At 37.6% G+C, this 16,801-nt stretch overlaps 1 protein-coding gene across 29 annotated transcripts in view; it reads right to left on the reverse strand.

Annotated features, from left to right (window-relative positions):
- Positions 1-16,801, reverse strand: part of PARD3 (par-3 family cell polarity regulator) — a 674,940-nt gene that overhangs the window by 427,221 nt on the left and 230,918 nt on the right. Inside the window, exon 1 of one of the 29 annotated variants that reach the window (XM_045466946.1) lies at positions 13,018-13,124. The exons of the other annotated variants lie outside the window; for them this stretch is intronic. The gene's annotated coding sequence lies outside the window, so the exon portion shown is untranslated. Of the gene's footprint in view, positions 1-13,017; positions 13,125-16,801 lie in introns of those variants that run through there. 29 annotated transcript variants of the gene reach the window in all.

Raw genomic sequence — 16,801 nt, forward strand, 5'->3', positions numbered from 1 at the left:
GAGCCTTATACAAACAGCTATAACCCAAGTTGGCACAACCCTGTCATGCAGTCATAACGTTTGTCTCCTGAACAAAGGCGGCCATAAGTTTAGACCACACCACTGAGGATCTGTGTTGCATGTCAGCTGCCACATAACTGGGACGAGGGCCAGTAGGCAGTTCAGGTGCGTCGACCCCAGCTATTTTTCAGAATCATCGCTACATATAACATGCAGTGGAAGCCTGTGTAAACAACCTCAACCTTAGTATGCCTCACTTTAAGAAAACCCACATAAATGAAAACAGCAAATCTTTATCCCACCTATAGTTTTAAGTGACTACTAAGTGCCATAGGGACATAATCCACCCAGAAAAATGTCCTTACTATGTTTTTAAAACAAAATGGTATAGGGGTGCCTGGGTGGCTCAGTTGGTTAAGCGTCCAACTTTGGCTCAGATCATGACCTCATGGTTTGTGAGTTCAAGCCCCACGTCAGGCTCTGTGCTGACAGCTCAGAGCCTGGAGCCTGCTTCAGATTCTGTCTGTCTGTGTGTCTGTCTGTCTCTCTCTCTCTCTACCCCTCCCCTGCTTGCAGTCTGTCTTGAAAATAAACATTAAAAAAAAATTGTTTCTTAAATCTTACAACATAAGATGATAAGTGAGGAGGGGAAGACCAGGAAGAAAAAAATAAAGAAGGAAAAAGACCAAACCAGGAAAACACGAGCAGAAACTGCTATTCACCATGCATGCTTTTCAAACCACAAAGCAACACGGAGTTTTCTTATTGGATGCTGCTAAGCGTGCCACCTGCAACCTGTTCGCAGACAGAGGCCTTAACAGGAAACGTCAGACTGGTAAAGGACAGGGCACAGACAAGCTGCTATTTGCTTTTCACACTGCTGAGGAAGAGAAACCACACAATAGAACAACAAACTGTAAAGTTCTAAGTTAAGGATTTTGTTAAAAAAAATTTTTTAAATCACAGATTGATAAATGTTAGTCATTATATTTAAGAGAATCGTAATTACATTCAAACCAAAAGTTGCTTGCTGTCACTAATGAGATCTCAGAGCATACGAATTATTTCAGAAGCAGCGGCTAGTATCCTAGGATGCATTTTTTTTCATCATGTGCATTAAGCAGAAATTTTATCAGAAGGCCAATTAATAGTCAATGTAATAGCTTTGTGGAAGGAGTACTAAATTAAGTGTGTCAACACCATGTATTTGGTGCCTGCCCCTGTCTCACACTCATCAAGAAAATTACATGAGTGACGCTCCATTCCCAGAGATGATTCCCGGATCACTGGTAACTCACAACAATACTGGGTTGACAATTCCAGTTGTTTTAAACATCTGGTAGAAATAATGCCATTAAAAGCTTAGTTCCTGCAGATCTTTCATGAGTAAGCTAACACAGAAATTAACTAAAACTCTCAGCCTAACATTATTTAAAATTATGTATTTTAAAATTCCAAAAATATACATACATACATAAAATTCTGAAAACAAATCCATTCTCAAATGAACTTGATCCATTATAAACACATACAGAGAGTCCACATCAAAGGAAAACAACTTTTATTAAGTTAAATAATTAAAATTAAGCCAATATTATATGCATATACTAAAATGTTATCAAACTCCTCAAAAATCTAGATCACTCTAGCCCTAAAATAACTAGTTAATTCCAGCATTAAATTTCTGTAATAATCCAAAGCAAATAAAATTTGACTAGAGAAATGGGACTAGGTGATAATAAGTTTTTCCCAGAAATGATCTAAATGTTGTCCATGCAGGTGGTTAAAAAGAAAGGGTTATATAAATTTCCTGGTTCCAAATAACACCTGCCCTTATAGTACCCTAACCCAGAGGTTCTCAAAGTGTGGTCCCTACAGCTAGCATCATCTCCTGGGAATTTGTTAGAAATACAAATACTCAGGCACCTCCTCAAACCTAAGATGTCAGAAACTCTGGGGCTGAGGCCTAGAAATCTGTGTTCCTGCAAACTTTCCAGGCAATTCTAACACAAACTCAGGTTTGAGAAACACTGCCCTAACATCCTAGAGACAGTAAGATGAGACCAAAGGACGAGAGCAGAGACTAACTGGAGTGTTTAATAACACATATTGTACTAAGCAACACCCATGATTTAGCTCATTTACTCTTATAATAATTTTATGATATAAAATTATTCTCACTTACAGTGGAACAACACTGGCTTGCTGACATTAAGTAACTAAACCAAAACTCTGAGAGGCAACGGTAAAGCCAAAGTTTACTGTTAATCACTAATGCTTGCCCATAGGCAAGGAGTATTTCTCTCCCTCTCTGCCCTCAGACTAGTGAGTTCACCCACTCAATAAATTACATAAGATTTTAGGAAATGAATAGGTTCTGTTCATTTCAGTCTTCTATCACTTGTGCTTCAAAACCACACATGTGTTGATGCCATTCCACTCCTCAAAAACTAGGCAGGGCATTCACTTCAGATGGCCATTTGGTTTCTCTTTCATCAGTTCAAATTTGTATTTAATGGCTTCACTAAAGAATAACTTACACATAGCCCACCTCACCATCCTTGCAATTTGATCACTTCTTCCTGAATCCAGGCAAAGGGTCCATAGCTGGTCCATCCCTAAGCAAAACCAATTTCCCCCATCTAAAGGGACTAGTCGGGGAGACAGAACATAACAGGCACTCTGGGAGTACAGCCTCTACCCCACACCCTCTCAGACCTCTGGGAATGAGCAATGTGAAGGCCCAAACACCACTGCTGGCACTTGTCGACACAGAAAAACACACGGACAAGACGTGAGTAAGGATCTATCCACATGGATGTTAAAAGGAAAAATATTTATAGTGGGTCTATTAGAAAGCTGGCAAAATACTCTTAACTGTATACAGTAGGAGACATGTTAAATCACTGTACATCCACTGCATTTAAAACCTATATAACTATTAAAATACATATCAATAGGCATGGAAAGAAAACCAAACAATATACACCAGAATATTAACATATTCTATTAAATATTTAATGTTGCAGAATTACAGGGGATATATTTCCTATTTTATGCTCTTTTGTTTTTCACCTCCTTACAATATTAGCGAGTTTGTAATGCAGAAATATATTATGATACATTTAAATTAGAAATTAATACAATATATATACGTTCTGTCTTTTTAGAAGCTTGAAAATTATCAGCATATATGTTAATATTAAAGTAATGATGAAAAGCAATCTTAAAGTTTGAAGTTAACAATTTATATTAACAGCCAAAATGTGGCACGTTTTAATGAAACTCACTATTACGAAACTCTGAATATATTAGATGAATACATTTTTGTACAAAGAGGAAAATTAAATACTTTGCAGATTATAGCAATTACCAATAGCCATCTCATCAACAAGTTTCAGGGTTCCACTGGGAATAAATACATAGCTTTTATTTTCACTAGAATTAACTGAGCTGCTTTCCTCTTCTTTCATATTGTTTTAGATATTTAATTTATTCTTGCTGTTCAACATAATGAATGAATAATACATTAGAATTTAAGACCATCCTAGAAGGACCCCTGACAGCCAGATAAAACATGGTTATTACTGTCAGAACACAAATGAAATAATCTGAAAAGACAAAGAATTATTAGCCCACTGTCTAGTTTTCAAACACACAAAAGAAACAGTTTTTTTTTAATTTTAAATTTACTCTAAAAAGTTATTTTAACTCAATTTAGTTATTCAATATTTGATAAATTTCCTAGTCTAGAATGGCTAATGAAACTTTGAAACCGTCATGCAAATTTATGCAATAGGTGACATTATTGAACAGTTCATCAAAAAGTTAGGGAGATATTCCCATTGTCCACCCATTCAATTCAATGAACATAAACAATTTCTAGTAATTTACAAGAGGAAATATATTTAGAAACAAGACTACTTAATCTGCTTAGTTTCTGTATTTTCATACAACCATTTAAAAATAGAACAGTGGGGATTTCAAAGTCAGAGATACACAGCATTTTTTACCATACATTTTAAGCATAAACAACATAAATAATCTGCCAGAATCACGCCACATCATTTTCCCCCTTGGGAAGATTATAAATGTTACACATACCATATGTATTAAATAATTATGACTGGAGATAATCACAGCACACATAAAACGTATGCATCACTGCCAAGAATTTGTCTAGAGATTTATTACATTGAGACATACAGCTTTTAAACTCTGTAAGGAAATCACATGTTTAGCTCTTAATATCACACAGAAATGATAACCAAGATTGGGGGAGGGGACAGTACGCACTTGGGTGAGTCTGCAATCACACGGGTATGACTGAGAACTTTCTTCTTACAGCATAATCTGACATCTGTTGCTCAAGTGGAGGCTCAAATTAATGATGAGAAAAAACACACACTGTGCAGACAGGAAAAAACATATTGCAGGCAATGACTATGCTTAAAAATGGCTAATTAACCAGTAAATTTTGACCATCAGTTCTAGTAACTACTGAAAAATTAGCCTACATTAAATACAAAATTTCCCATGACTTCATAAATGTTGTACTTCTATGGGTTCTAAAGCTAATGAAATGGTGACAGACAAGTTATAGAAAAGGGTTGCCGTCCTCAGGCAACTCAATTTCTATTGATCAAGCACACAGTCCTTCCATTTGATGTTTAGGTTATATCAGGTAACCAGCCTATAGTTTAAAAACTTATTTGAAAAAGCGGTAACATTTATGAACCTTCGATACTCAATGTTTGTAAGTCAAAACTCTCTGTTTTTATAACTCATTTCCTACAGAAGTCTGTCCTCTATTTAAAGTAGCATGAAATTCATTGCAAAGATAGACCGATACATGATGGGATGAGTTTTGTTGTTGTTGTTGTTGTTGTTGTTGTTGTGTTAAGGTGGTTTTCTGCATTACGTCGAAAGCTAGCCAAACCTTGAAATCCACTGATGCAATTTTGCCTTTTCATTACATTGGCTGCTATTTTAGCAACAAAATATTTATACCTCCTAAAATACATTGAACTTCAGCACTTGTTAGAGTTGTATTTAGAAGGTTTTATTATTTTTTTTTGTAATTGTCATCCTAGTATCCTCAAACAGGAATACATTTCATTGAAATACTATAGACAGAAATTTTATTTAAAAAGGTGAAATCATGGGGCACCTGGGTGGCTCAGTTGGTTGGGCGTCCAACTTTGGCTCAGGTCATGATTTCACGGTTCATGAGTTTGAGTCCCACGTAGGGCTCTTTGCCTAGAGCCTGCTTCAGATTTTGCGCCCCCCCCCCACCTCAAAAATAAATAAACATTAAAAAAAATTTTTTTAAGTGAAATCACTGTTCATTCATCTTTTGATGGATAATGTTCTTTCACTCACTCCTTCTATTGGAAAGGTACCCTGCAGTACTCTGACCTCTCTAGAAGAAGGTTCTAGTGACAAAGACTAGACAGAACAAGTATCTGAGCCAGTCAACACTTCTGCTTCCTCTGGGTGACCATGCCCAGACAGTTCAACAAGTAGATACCATCTCACAAAGAAGAGTGCACTCTGTCAACAAAAATCACGCTATCTTCAATGTTGCCAAGGATCTAGTAATAAGGCAAGAATTTTTGCTGGACCCTCTCACAGTTAAGCCAACTTAGTGAAAAGAAAATCCCACAAGCTCTGTGAAATCAGCCATGGTTCATTTGTTGATTCCTTAAAAAGGCAGTTGAAGTACCTGTCTGTGCTATGGCTGGATGCACTGACATACACTGAGGAAGACACAGTCCCTGTGTGTCACCATATAATATGCAGATCATTGCAGAGACTGTCTCTAATGTATTGGAACTTATACCACATATAGAAACTGAATCTTTCCCTTACATTATGGTGAAACATAAAAAATCTCAAGGAAATCATGTCCACAGAGGCTTAAAGAAAAAAAAATGTCCCTCCTCAGGGCTTATATATTTTAAAATCACTCCATATTTGGAGATAATTAGCATTTTTTTCCAATGCAGAAAAAAAGAAATCTTTGTTGTGTTCTTTTAACTATAATTATTTAAAAATAAAACGGCAGGAGTACGAAAAATTAAATTTTTTCACCTCAAAAACAGAATGTTTTTCATCAAATAATCCATTCATTTTTACCTAGTCACTACTCTTACAATGTTTCTGGACAACTGCAATCTAAAACATCATAAGGACAATGTATTGTATTACATAGGCCCTTCACTTTAGAACAAGAGCTCTACTCATGTATGTCAACTTAATGCCATGAGTACTAGAGAGATTCTCTCACCATTATTGAGCTCTCCAGAGCCCCAGCTATAAAAATATGTTAGAATTGAATATCTTCTTCAAAATGCATGCAAAAAAGACTGGCCCTAAATCAACTGTAGATATATTAAAAAAAAAAAAAAAAAGTCCCATATAAATTATGTTAACACACATTGAAATTTCATAGCCCAGTATTTATAGCCAAGCCAAATCACAGAAATTTGCATAAATAGACCTCAAATGACGGTGAGAAATGTTCACATTCTGATGTACACAGCTGACCAGTTTGGTTTCTCTGGGAAGCAAGGTAGGATGACATGGCCACCAACAACAACAGCCTACCCTGGGAACTGTTTTTAACTAACTTAGCGACCAAACAATCAAAATATCTTAAAAGTGACACATATCCTACACAAATAACAGTTTTCTAATCCACTGAGTACATTCACTTACTCAAATATACACAGGTAACAGAATCTAACAGTTTGCTTTAGTATGAAAGAGGCCGGGACTTCTGCCCCTACATCTAGCTCTAGGCTTAAGGTATATCAAGAGAGCTGAGAAATTTGAACCAGTTACATCTACAAACTAAAAATACTAGGGGCGCCATTTTAAGCAAAATACTAGGGGCACCAGGGTGGCTCAGTCGGTTAAGCATGTGACTCTTGATTTAGGCTCAGGCCATGATCTCATGGTTTTGTGAATTCAAGCCCCATGTCGGGCTCTGCACAGCTGGCAGTGTGGAGCCTGCTTGGGATTCTCTCCCTCTGCCTCTCCCACACTCATGCTGAGTCTGCCTCTCTTAAGCAAGGAAGGGAGGGAGGGAGGGAGGGAAATATTAAGGAGGAGTACTAGAAGTAAGGCCCAGTGAAGTGTAAGTCCCCAGCCACCCAGCTCTGGACCAAGACCCAGACACCAAGCAAGGATCAGTCAAGGCAGGAGGAGCCATAACAGGTCAGGTGGGCACAGAAACTTCTCCACAAATAAGCAAATATTATAGCTTTGGTTTTGGTCACATAAGGATGATAGGCATCAGAAACATCAGCCATAAATGGGGAGAGAGGCCAAACCAGTCTGCTCCTAAAGGCCTTTCCAAGGCAAAGGAAGGACACCACAGGCAGAAGGAACTGTGACTTCACCAGGATTGTTTGATGCATTTGGGAGAGACAAAAATCTCTTAGAACAGCAGAGCAGCAATGTTATTTTATTGTCACCCCAAACTTTGCTCTTTTTTTCTTTTCTTTGGCCGTGCTACAAAAAAGAACTGCTCATTGAGACCTGAGGTAAGAGAAAGACACCATATAACTGTGCATATTCAAAATTGTGTCTTGGGCAACAGTGTCTCTAAAAACACCTATAATCACACTTTGGACTCAGTGCTTCACAAAATAAATTAAAAAAAAAAATTCTCAAGCAAATTATCATTTAAATCTTAGTATTCAGGAATCAAATATTACATTCAACTGACTTTAAGCTTTAAGGAGCTTTAGGAAATGGACTGAGAAAGCACTTAAAATGTCAAGATAACTATCATTAGAATATAACAGTAAAACCTGCTGAAACTTTATATCAATGATCCCTTGAAAGGACTCTTTGCCCTCAGATAAAGCAGCAAACACTCAAACATGCTATAAAACAACGCTACATGATACAACGAAACAAATGCACTATGTGACTGTTCTTTAAAACAGACTGACATACACGCTGGGTGATATTCTGGTGAGAACTGAAGACAAGGGTGGGAAATCATGATGAATCAACCTTTCAGCTCTTATCTGCAGCCAGGTTCAGAGCCGGGAAATGACAAACCACATGCTGCACTGGTTGCCAGACAGGGTTCCTGGGTTCAAGCCACCAAAGGGGCATATGGACGGGAAGCTCCCAGGTCTCCTCTCCAGTGCACTGAATCCGAGTTCCCAGAGTGGGACTCCAAAGGAGCCATACAAAAAAATGGCCTGGGGCTGTGATTCCCAGACAGGTTTTACAGTCGGAGAAAATAAGGCCTTTGAAGGTCTTTGAACAACAACAGAATAATTGCAAAAAATGGTATGTTGAATAAATGAGCAGTCTCCGATGAACTACAAAGAGGTAAAGAAAGATAAATGGGTGAATGTAAAGGAGGTCTGGCTCAGTGGAACACGCTCAATGTGCCCAATGCATGTTTTCTATGGAACATTCTAATGACAGCAAATTACCATGAAAGAAAATTTGGGAAGAAAAAAAAGCACAGAACAATAAGCAAGAGACAGAAAAGCTTATATTAATCAAGTATCTGCGTTTTGGAAGAGAAGTCTTGTTTTTGTTTTTGTTTTTGTTTTTTGTTAACCCCACTGGACCAAATGAACTGTAGCACATAAGCAGGCAATGTTTTGTTCCAAAGAGGAGTAAGACCCTCACCATAACATTTACAATACTACAAAAGACTATCAAATTCTGGAAGGCAGACCCAGTGGCTGGCATCCTGAGGCTCTGGTGAGGTAAATACTAAAACTGCCTACCGCTGTTTTATGTATTTTACTGCGAGACTATTGATGCATTTAATGCACAAATGCCAGCCATTCCAGGCCAAGATACAGAAACTTAGTGTGGATGTGCTTTACCGTAATGCTGATTCCAACATTTACCAACCGTCAGCTATTCTAGTGCCAATTAGCACCTTAAAAATCATGTGTAAATATTTGAAAAACATGTTAGCAATTAAAGGGAGGAAATATTCCACATTAAAATCAGGAAGAGGTTTTAGGTTAAATACTAAAAGGTAACTGCATTCTCAGAAAACCCAAGTTTCGCAACACAACACAAAATGCTATGAGCACTCTCAACCAAAAATACAACATGTAGATCCTATTTAAAACTCAGTAAATGCCAATTATTATTTACTGCTTCCAAAGCTAATAGGTCCTCTAATTGAACATAAGAGGTTTTAAACTTTGTGCGTCATTAGCTTATACTCCATGTTAGTAATAAAGTGTTAACAAATGCTCTCAGTGAACTAAGAATGTGAACAATTCTGAATAAATACAGCCTAGGATCTTTCCTTGCCCTAACTTTTTGCCTTTTCTAAACAATAGGAAAAGGTAGAGTGTCCAGTTTGACTTAAAGTCAAGCTTCTAAAAAGAAGAACATAAATTTCTCATAATGTAAAGACTTCACATTTTAAGCAGAATACTAACAGTTCAAAAAGAATCTTAATATAAACTGAAAGAAACTTAATATACCAAGTTACAGTTAAAGCCAATGACAATAGCTCTTCATTAGGAATCAGAATCTCACACTATTAGGGCCATCTTTTAAATTATTGAGCCTTAAAACTGGAACAGAGGCTATTAATAGCAGGAATTGATATATTCTTATTAAAGCCACACCAACTGTTCAGAATGAGAAAAGTAACCAAAAGCATTCATTCAGGGGGAAGGTCTAGGTAACTAATAGTAAGATACTTAGACGGCATTGAGTAAAGGATTTGACAATGTATTAATTGGCGGAAAATGGATAGTCTTTTGAGAACAGTTACTGGAACATTACCTTTCAAGACATGGACGATGTGGTCCCAATCCGTTCAAACAGAACAGTGCCACTGTTCTATTTAAAGAAAATATTGTGAAGTTTTAGTTCTATTTTAAAATTCAATTAGAAAACAAAACTTGTACTTTGCATGTATGGGAAAATGATCTCCCAGGAAAATTTTAAATCAGAAATAACTAAGAAACAAAGAAAACTTTAGGATCACAGAATAAGAAATACTTCAATTTTTGCTTTAACTATTAGAAAGCCTTGAACAGGGGCGCCTGGGTGGCTCAGTCGGTTGAGCGTCTGACTTCGGCTCAGGTCATGATCTCACGGTTCCTGACTTCGAGCCCCATGTCAGGCTCTGTGCTGACAGTTCGGAGCCTGGAGCCTGCTTCAAATTCTATGTCTCCCTCTCTCTCTGCCCATCCCTTGTTTGCACTCGGTCTCTATCTCTCTCAAAAATAAATGAACATTAAAAAAAAATTTTTTTTTAAAAGAAAGCCTTGAACGAAGGAAGTGAATTACATAACCTCCATGCCTGAATGTGTATCTTACTATCCTTACTTTTCCTAATGCTCTTAATATGTTTTAGTCTTTTGTAATCATAAGGCATCTTTATAAGGCCAATTCATCCAAGTTCAGGTGCCATCCCATTCCCTGAGGAATACTCATCTGCACACCTACCTACATACCACCCATCCAAAGGGGCAGGCCCTTGGCAGACATAGGTTTTCCTCATGACTGTTTCATGACCCCCAGCCACTGCCAGGATATCATCGTTGCCACTGCCCTGCACCATACCCTTCCAGCCGCAACTGATGACATCAGGGTGGGATCTTTGATCTAAACTGGCACAACTGCATTATCTCTCTAGAGATAATGCAAGTGGGACTGAGAGACTGCAGGAGGCTAGAACTATGATACTGAAAAATTAGTGATGTGAGGTCGACAAATTAGAAACATGGAAATGGGGCAAAGAATGCTGCTCTCAGGAAGGAAGAATGTAGAAGAATTCCAGAAGCAAGCAAGAAATCAGGGACCCAGAGAGGTACTTTTGTGGTTCCTAATATAACACCTTTTTAGTTCTTGTTCCCATTGATTTCCTATGCTAATGAGGTATGAAGAACAATTTCATTCTTTTCTTCTTAAGCTAACTTGATTTCACTATTGTCATGTGGAACATCAAGAAACTAAACTGAATATACTCTAACATCCTACATGCGACAAAGATTTAACATATACAACTGTGCTACCACACTTCAATTCCTTGGTTTACGATAATTTAGATGAACAAAATTATAGGGTTTGTGTGTTTTCTGTCCATATCTGTTTCAATCATGAGCTTCAAGGGTTATTGACTAACCCTCCCCATACACTCTTTTCCTTCCAACTAGCCCACTGTCTTTACGGTGTTAAGTTCAACTTCTTAAATATCTACAAAAGGATACTGCTGGCTCCCAGATTGTCTCTATTCCATACAAAATCTCTCTAGACAACACAGATACACCTGATCACATCCCTCCACCAAGCATGGAAGGTCAAGGAAGGTATAGCGTTGGTTTGATTTTCTCTCTCAGCCACTTGCACAGCAATGACCAATGGATGCAACAGTTCCACCTGGACAGAGGAATATCCATCACCAAACAATAGTAACTCTATGGTCTCCTTTTCTCCACCCTTTCCAAAGTGTTCTTATTAGAACGTGTTTTTATCAGAGTGGATTGGGGCAGAAAAACAAGTTAGAATCTACTAAGTTACTTGAAAAAGAGGGATTATGTTTTGTTCAGTTTTGTAGCCTCAGTGCCCAAAACATCATATAGGGTATAGTACACACATAGAAAATAATTAGCAACCAGAATTACCAGAAAATATAAAAGGTATGATGAAAGTATTACTATTATCTTGCCAGGACTGTTTCACAATTAAAGATGAAAATGACTGTGGTGTTACTCACTGTATATAATAGATATAGATAAACCAAGACCTTTCAAACGTGCATCCTTTATAAGATGCTCAACATTTCTTAGCTCCTACTTAATTTTGCATGTGGATTGCACATCTCCTTGCTCAAAAATATTAAGTAAATCATTATATCTCTCATTGCTATATCCCAAATCCCTCTGCCATTGCAGAGGCTCATTAATACTTGCCCATTTCAAAACCAATCTGAGTGATGCTGTCACAAACTTTTTGGTAGCTATTGGTCTTAATAAAAATTCTGCTTCATTGTATTCGCCATATGAATTATAAGCAAGAACCATGTAGTAAACTCTCAAAATTGCATTGTTCTTTAGAACAACTGAGAAAATAGTTATTGTTCCTACTAACTCATTTCCTTGGGAATGGGTTCTATCTCCTTTGTGACAGTCCCCTTGACTCTGTAACACTACACTAAAAGGGGGTAAAGCTGACCTACTACAAAGAAAGGGTCTGCCTCAGCTTCCATTACACAATGCCCTCCCCCCAAAATGTGAAAGACTATCTTTTATTCCAATTAGGCTGAACTGATGATTAATTACATAAAGGCAGGCTGCTTCTAAACCCACACAGTTGCTTTTTCCTCTGCCTGGGATAAAATCCTCCCTTAGAATTAAAAGCCTCTCTCTCTCTCTCTCTCTCTCTCTCTCTCTCATATTCTTGCACCCGTATGCCAAATCTCTCCCTCTTTTTAATTCCTCTGTCCTTCTTCATGTCTTTTTAGTATCGGTACCATACTCTGCCTTCTATTTCAATTACTCATACACATCTTACCAGAGCTCAGTTTGATTGAATTGATTTTATTGGAAAAGTAGTATCTTTCATTGATCCAAGATAAAAAGACTTGTAGGCTAGCTAATACAAACTTGTTACTGTTTCAATAACCATTCCTTGGGTGGAATGCCTTGACCAATGACTTGTAACAGCTAATACCTGGAATCACTCACGCATTTTTAGGCAAGGGTTACAAACTCCAGAGAATTACCCGAGCACATTTCTTAAGTCCAATTTTACTCTAAACTGTAAGCTTCTAGAGCTTCCACAAGACTGTCTAAAAGGAAAGTGAAACACTGAGGTGTGAATTCTGCCCGAGTTGCATTCGTCATCAGTTAGAAGAACAGACATATCAACCAAAGAGAAAACCCAATTGCTACCTTTTTAACATCCCAGCAAATCAAGATTCCTTAAGTGAATACCACTCGTCAACGCCACAATTTCCTCTACAAATGATCATTCTGAAGTTTAATAAATGGAGTTACTCACCCAACAGAAAGACACACAATAACTGATGAAAAGGATCACTCCCAGGACAGCAATGAAATCTGACCTTCCTTACTCGATGAGAACAGAAGTGACTATAACAACAAAAATGCACTTCAGAGGCTTCTTCAGCTCCCACTTGTCAAAGTGAAGAAGAGCACAATAGATGTCGTTTTAAATGATCCTGGGAGCGGAACTCAGACTGTTTATGTTATATGGAACCAGGCATTTAACATGAGTCTGTGAAGAGAGAAGTTTTCTTTCTTAACAAAATATCTTTTATTAAGTAAAGGATTCTGCAAATTTGAATTAGAAGCTGACATTTGTCATGTGCCTTAATTATCAGCATCATAAAAACCAGTTCATTCTACCAAACACACAGTGTCAGAGTCATTCAAAATACTGGTAAACGTCTGGCTTCCAAAGAAAAATTACTTAAGACCTAACATAGGAAAAACCATAACTAATCATGACTCCTGAAAAAAGAATCAGAGCCTAGAAACAGCATTTTGGGAGACTCTCCTGGACTGTAGAATACAGATTTTATCATGCTCGGAATATGTTTTCCAGTAGGCTCTGTACTGGGGTATTGGTACATATGATATTTCTCAAACCCAGAGCATCCACTTTTCAAGAGTAGGCCATTCAGAGAAAGTTAGATGCCACAGAAACTTGTCAAAAAGCAAATATTTTTATATATGTTCTCATTCTAATGCTTAAAGAGTTTTACAGGTTATTGTTTTATTTGTTTTTGTTTTGAGTTTAAGGGGTTGTTATGTGCCTAGGACTTGATTAATGAAAAAAGGGCATAAGCCTAGTATAGACGATGTCACAGAAAACTAAAACCATCTACTAATGAAACTATGTCTGTTTTTTGGTATCCTCTATGTTATATACATCTTCACAATTTTACTTTGATAACGAATGCAATTCCTCTGTTTCAGAAAGTTGGTGTCAACAGATGCAAGATCTTTATTTTAAAATTTTCAGGAGGGCACCTGGGTGGCTCATTTGGTTAAGCATCCAACTTCGGCTCAGGTCATGATCTCGTGATTTGTGAGTTCAAGCCCTGCGTCGGGCTCTGTGCTGACAGCTCAGAGCCTGGAGCCTGCTTCAAATTCTGTGTCTCTCCCTCTCTCTGCCTCCCCCATGCCTATGCTCTGTCTCTGACTCTCAATAATAAATAAACGTTAAAAAAAAAAGTTTTCAGTGAGACAGAAGCCTTCAAGAAGGACCTACATCCTAAAATCTGGTTGAGGAGAGGGAGCATTAAGGTAACAACAGAAAGCACAACATGTCCACTAACTTCATATTAAGGCTTTTTCTTTTGAGATGATGGTGCTAAATTATGATCACGTTTTCATGAGTTGCAAGGAGAGCTAAGGGAATTAACTGTCAGCACTTCATTTTGATCTGTTGAGGTATTTGGAACTAATACAGCATTTTCATGCCAAAATAACAGAATTCTAGATCAAATTAGTCTCTGTCCTTTCCCTCTGGGCATGTACTCAGGTGAGGGCTCCCTCAAACCACTGTGTGGGCTAAGATTTTAAAGCAAAAAAAGTCTTAGTGTAATTTTCCTGTAAACAGTAAAAACAGGTTTTCCAGTAAAAACAGGTGTCACTGCCACTCAGCACCAAGTGTGCAGCAGTTGAGGGAACCGGGGCCGGGGGCGGGGGGGCAGGGGGAATACTATCTTGGTTACTCCAAATGTCTGGGTGCAAACTACACCCTTTCAGAAATACCCAGGGTGGTGAGGTAAGGAGGAATGATAGCAAAAAATCCCCTTTAGCACCATCCCAAATATTACGTGGTAGGAATAAATTACTCCAGCTTTACACTGTCTTCACCATGGCAATCACAAAGGTGAAATGCTAGGGATCCTACCTTGCTGAGGGCTGACCAATTGCTTTGCATTTGTCCTTGAATCCCAAACCAGTATTTCATGTGTGGTGCACACTGCAGAAGCCACGCTAAAATGTCATTTTGCTCACCAGACGTTCTAGTCATCAGTGAAGTGCATTTAAAACCATCCATTGGCAGTCTTAATACAGACATTAAGGGCCCCACACACCTTCCCCATGGCATCAGAAGCACCAAGCTCACACAGATGTTTACTCTGCAGGTCTATTCTGTTTTCTGTCTTCCAAATCTCTTGTCAGAAATTCTATGGGAGGATTACCATTTTAATTTTTTAAAAATCTATCATTCCCATAAACGTTAATAGCACTTTTTAAAAACTTATGTTTATTTATTTTGAGAAAGACAGAGAGAGCATGGGGAGGGGCAGAGAGAGAGGAGAAAGAATCCCAAGCAGGCTCCGCACTGTCATCAATGCGGAGCCTGACGCAGGGCTCAAACCTAGGAACCGTGAGATCACGACCTGAGCCAAAGTCAAGAGTCAGATGCTTAACTGATTGAGCCACCCAGGCGCCCCAAGACCACTCTTTTAAATCAAGCAGAACATAAATAATTTCAAACAAATGAATCATCGCCTTCTGGAGGAAGAAGAGGCACAAAGAGGAATATGGTCTTTTAAGCTACTTAATGGTTTTTATTTAATTTTTAAAAAGTCCATCTTTCCATGAACACCAGTTAATTCTATCCTATACTAACTGTGACACTACAACCATCCATCCTTCTGAATACAACCATATTTTGTACCACCATCCTCCCAGTTACCCAGTCTAAAAGCTTAGTAATATATGAAGTTTAGACAAAAATGAACTTTTGGGGTTTTTATCATCTTGAAAATTAGAGTTTAAACATTTGTTTTAGAAGGAGTTGATAGAGTCACAGGGCTAAACAAAAGTATTTATATATTACTGCACAGGATATTATGAAGCATCTCACAAATTCTATATCCAACTTATATTTAACAAAAGTTAATTCACTGTGAAAAATTTTGCTAATATGAGAATACAAAACACTATGTTTTAGGTATAGAATCTGTACCTAAAATTCATACCTGTCTTAAAAATAACTAAAGTAAGTCAGTGTTACAATAAAGATTAAGAACATCATCTAATATCTTGGTGCCTGGTGGGAATAAGAAATTGCATGTTATAATGGAAAGAGCTTAAATTTTGGAGGCTCACAAATCTGTCAGCAATTACTGGTTCTATCACCTTGGACTACTGACCTTTTCCATTCATGAAATGAAGTTAATGATTTCTACTTCAAAGGGTTTTTTTTTTTTTTTTTGAGGAGAAGTTATATATATCAATTAATTCATCCTCTTGTAGGTAAATTATATATACCGAATACCCAAATAAAAGGCTTTTTATTCATACATAACTAAATGCTATTTTCTATTTAAAAACATAAATGCTACAACAGAAAATGTCCCTTAACTCAATATCTTTTCCATATTCCATCGTCACTACCAGAACCTCAATTTTTTTCTGGGAACTATTTTTCTCTGCCTGGCTATGTGACATTGTAATTTCATTTCATTTTCAGGATTTGCTTAAGAAAGGGCAAGAGACTCAATTATAGCCCACAAGTCACCAGGTGAAGTCTTCTGTGGGCTTGGGGAGTAGGTTTCCAACTCACGCAGCTGGAATGTGTAAGAAAGAAAGGCTGTAATTCCGTTGTGACTCTGAGAGCAAGCCCACATGCTGAGAATGACAAAAGGAATCTGGTCCTTGAGAACACTACCGAATTACCTAATAAAACCCCACCCCTCATTCTGGAATATGTAATAATGCAAAGTATACATTCTCTGTCGTTTGAAGTGAATTTTCTATTATGCATATATATTGATTGAGTAGACATATTTTGTAAG

This window comes from Leopardus geoffroyi, chromosome B4 (assembly GCF_018350155.1).
Source record: "Leopardus geoffroyi isolate Oge1 chromosome B4, O.geoffroyi_Oge1_pat1.0, whole genome shotgun sequence".
In the NCBI taxonomy this organism is placed as follows: Eukaryota; Metazoa; Chordata; class Mammalia; order Carnivora; family Felidae; genus Leopardus; species Leopardus geoffroyi.